Source organism: Lactuca sativa, chromosome 6, assembly GCF_002870075.4.
Source record: "Lactuca sativa cultivar Salinas chromosome 6, Lsat_Salinas_v11, whole genome shotgun sequence".
NCBI classification, from domain to species: domain Eukaryota; kingdom Viridiplantae; phylum Streptophyta; class Magnoliopsida; order Asterales; family Asteraceae; genus Lactuca; species Lactuca sativa.
The window spans coordinates 190,463,909-190,468,221 of NC_056628.2; the positions used below are offsets into that span (position 1 = coordinate 190,463,909).

General features: G+C 35.1%; 1 long non-coding RNA gene across 1 annotated transcript; it reads left to right on the forward strand.

The window, feature by feature from the left end:
* Positions 1 to 956: 956 nt before the first annotated feature.
* LOC111879607 (uncharacterized) lies at positions 957 to 2,600 on the forward strand. The gene is made up of 3 exons (XR_002846186.2): positions 957 to 1,043; positions 1,135 to 1,222; positions 2,451 to 2,600. It is a non-coding gene; the product is annotated as an uncharacterized LOC111879607 (long non-coding RNA).
* Positions 2,601 to 4,313: the final 1,713 nt, after the last annotated feature.

Below are 4,313 nucleotides of genomic sequence, written 5' to 3' on the forward strand. Positions count from 1 at the left end.
CACTACGAGGAAAAACCTTAAAAAAGTCTACAAACACAATCTCTCTCTCTCTCTCCCTTTATATCTCAAATCTCTCTATATATCTCAAATCTCTCCCAAATCTCTCTCTATATCTCAAATCTCTCCCAAATCTCTCTCTATATCTCAAATCTCTCCCAAATCTCTCTCTCTCTCTCTATGTCTCAAATCTCTCCCAAATCTCTCTTTATAGCTCAAATCTCGTTACTAACCTTTCCTATACACACTGATGTCATCGCATCCCTCCCTTTGTTGAAAACAGCTCAAAACCAAAGGAGAAAACCCAAAAGAACCCTCCCACTTCGGAATACACTATTCATTCTCAGAACCCTCCCGACTCCAAAACATCTCCTAACTCTGGAACTTCTAACTGCTTTGGAACCCTCTCCCACCGGAAGATCTCGTAGCTCCAGAAGAATCAGCCACACCGGACAATTTCACATCTCGGAAGATTGGGCGCTCTAGAACCAAACCATCTCGGAAGGTTGTACGCTCCGGAACCGAACCACCCCGGAAGGTTGTTGACTTCGCACACACCCACTCCGAACCACTTGCAACTTCAGACCCCACTTCGGATTTTTGGTCATTTCGGACTTTTCTTCATTTTAAGGGATTTTGACGTTGGGATTTCCATCAAACACATATTTTTCACATCTTAGACCCTCTAAACTCATATATTTAAGCACATGTTGAAGCTTTATTATATATAAAACACATTGTATTAAATAATATCTAAGATTATAAAAATATTATATTATCTTAATCATAAAGAAATAGCACAAGTGGTTCTCCCATCTTTTCCCAATGCACATTTATGTCACTTCTCCTAGTCTCTTTTGGTCAATTCATTGTCCCCCACATAACTTCTCCCATCCACTTGCATTACTCCTTCCCTCTTATACTCATGTTCAGGAGATAATTTCCCATTTCACAATCATCTTCACTTCTCACTTTTTCTCTCCAAGAAAATCTCTCACTCTTTCTCTCTAGCAAGGATTATCTTAAGATTGTTCTTGGATCTTTTGGTAAGTATTTCTTTCAAACTCTAATGATTTTACATACTTCTATACAAATCTTGAACCTATTACCCACATATTCACGTATTAATGTCCTTAGGACCATCAAATCTCCAAATTTCTTTCAAGTGTTCTTGATTTGAAACTTCTCATCCACAACCTTCCACTTATCAAGGAAAACACTTAAGGTGAGTTCATACCCCCACCATTTTCGAGTTTTCCATATTTTAGGGGGAGGGGGGATACTAGTAAACAAAATAATATACAAGTTGTTATAAATATTTTTTTTATGTTACGTAAGAAGAGATTTTCTAGCAAAAATGGTCATAACCTGGTTATAACACCATTTTTGCGGGTTTTTAATCAAAGATATGTTGATTAAAACATATATATTCAACTAGATATAAGAATCTTAAAAAGGCAAAAATAAGTTTTACGTAACCATATTCTCATTATTTGCCGCTATTAGTTGCCGCTAGTAGCGTTTAATAGTCAAAAACTAACAAAATGGACGTTTCATGTTAAAAACCCATTTAATTGCATTAAGTATAAAATAGTTGCTATTTAAAGTATACCGATCTACTTTCATGTGTGGGAATACATACTTTTGGGTACGAAAAACCTATACTATAACAAACCGTTTATAGTTTACGAACCGTTACACTTTGTAATATAATAATAGGGAAATATATATTGATTGTTTTTATGCTGTTTTATTTCCATAAAAAGGTGATTATCATACATATAAAGGTTTTCATCACTACAAAACATTTATGGTAAATTATAATTGGTATAGTTTATGGGTCTTTAACACTATGAAATTTACTACGAAAGGTTATTATTCCACTACGAAAAGGGTTTTCATTTACACTACACGTAAACTCGTTGAATCAAATTTTGTGAGTCAAAATCTTCACGTACAAATCAGAGTACCTACAAAAGTCCTGTTTTATAAATAGAGTCTCCAATAAGAGAGCATGATAGTTGTGTATAGATCTATACGAGATTGACAATTCCGAACCTAAGCTGCTTGCAACAACTAGACCGACAGGTATGGGGTTACAAATTTCATAACATTTCGACGTCTGAAGAACATCGTAACATGCCATCTTTGTCGTTAGCACGGTTATAATAACTTACATGGGGAAACAACGATACATATAGTTTACGGGGATGTATTCATTCAAACGGTTTTATAAAACTTAAAACTACATATAATATTATAAGTATGGAAAATACTTGTACATCTCGGTCATTAGGTTTTAAGACTACAACTCATATTTAAAGGAAAATATTGGATTTTCTGGAACAAACACTATTTTTTTTATAAAGAAAGGCTTTCAACTCTACATACAAACACTTATGAACTCACCAACTTAATTGTTGACACTCTTTCAAAACTACTTGTATTCTCAGGTAATCACTAAAACATGTAACTACTAGCTTTTGAGGATGGGACGCTAAGACGTCAGACAAATCATTTTTTTATCATCATATTGTAACTGATTTTGAAACATGTAACTCATGAAACAATGTAACCCTTTTCAATTATATTTATGATGGTTGTGTTTGCTTTGGTCACTATTATTTTCTATGATATGATACAATACATGAAAGTCATCCACCCCCGGACGTTTCCATCATCCTAGTTTGGGGGTGTGACAGAATCAAATCAACTTTGTGAGTCATGCTTAGTTGGGAAACAAACATGAAGCAGTTTTTCGAAAAAGGCATCATATCGAGCCGAGAATATCCTAGACCTCGTGCATGGAGATCTTTGTGGGCCGGTATCACCATCAACTATTGCCAAAAACAGGTATATCTTCGTTCTTATTGATGATTACTCAAGGTTTATGTGGAGTTATATTATGAAAGAAAAAAGCGAGGCCATATTTTATTTCAAGAATTTCAAGACATTAGTTGAAAAAGAAAGCGAAAAATCTATTAAGGTTTTTCGCACAGACAAAAGAGGAGAGTTCACTTCACATGAATTCAAAAAGCTTTGTGAAGACAAAAGTATGATACGACACCACACGGATCCATACACACCACAACAAAATGGGGTGTTGGAGAGAAGAAATCGTACACACCTTGAGATGACACGGAGCTTGCTAAAAGCCAAAAATATCCCAAATTTTCTTTGGGGAGAGGCAATTCGACATGCAGCCTATATTATAAATAGATTACCAAAAAATCTCTAAAGAACTCGACTCCATATGAGAAACTCTATCATCGCAAGCCTAATATCGAACACTTACGAATTTTTGGGTCACTAGCTTATGTAAAAATCACAACTCCTCACCAAAAGAAGCTAGACGATTAATCCAAAAAATGGTGTATTTTGGATCTAAACCCAGTTCCAAAGCTTATCATTTATATGATCCAAAGATGAAAAAATCACAGTTTCATAAGATGACATTTTGATGAAAACTCAAGTTAGAGTTGGGAAAAAGAAGACGAGACTACACAAAAACCCAAGATGTTATGGGTTCATTGGTCGAAGATGGTTGACACCGGAAGTGGACCGGTAGCGAGTGAAGCACACGAAGTTACAAATGAAAATGATCACGGTGAAAAAAGTGAGTCGATACCACAACTGATGTCACCTACAATGGTTGTACAAGATGAACTTCCACAACTACGAAGGTCGAATCACAACACACAATTTCCTAGAAGACATGATGATTTCAAAGTTGATTTTTTCAAATAGAATCATGAGCTACTATTGGCTCTCAATGAATATGAACCAACAACTTATCATGAAGCCAAGATGAATCCATTATGGGTAAAATCGATGGAAGAAGAAATCGACTCTATTGAAAAGAATAGAACTTGGAGATTTGTAAAAAGACCATGCAACACAACCGTTATTGGTTTAAAATGGGTCTATAAAATAAAAAAGAGATGCAAGTGTGACAACCCGAAATTTCCATTCTGTACAAACCATATCAAGTCAGTAGAAGATTAGAACAGTTACAGAGAATTTCCAGACTTTTGGGTATAAGTTTGAGTATTTCAGGATTTACACTTAAGGAGATATCAGGAGAGTGGATGCACTAGGGTTTTGGTGCAACACTGTTATTCCAAAACTCTATGATATTAGAGTTCAATGGATGAATAAAAATATTTTCTGCCAAAAATCCCAAGACTATATATAGGATTCTGAACCATATTTATTCATTATTTCCAATTCCAACTAGAGAAAAGCTGAATTCTCTCTCAAGGATCTTCGGACATTCGTTTCGGAAAGTGAGTACTTCTATCTAGTGTTGTTTTAAA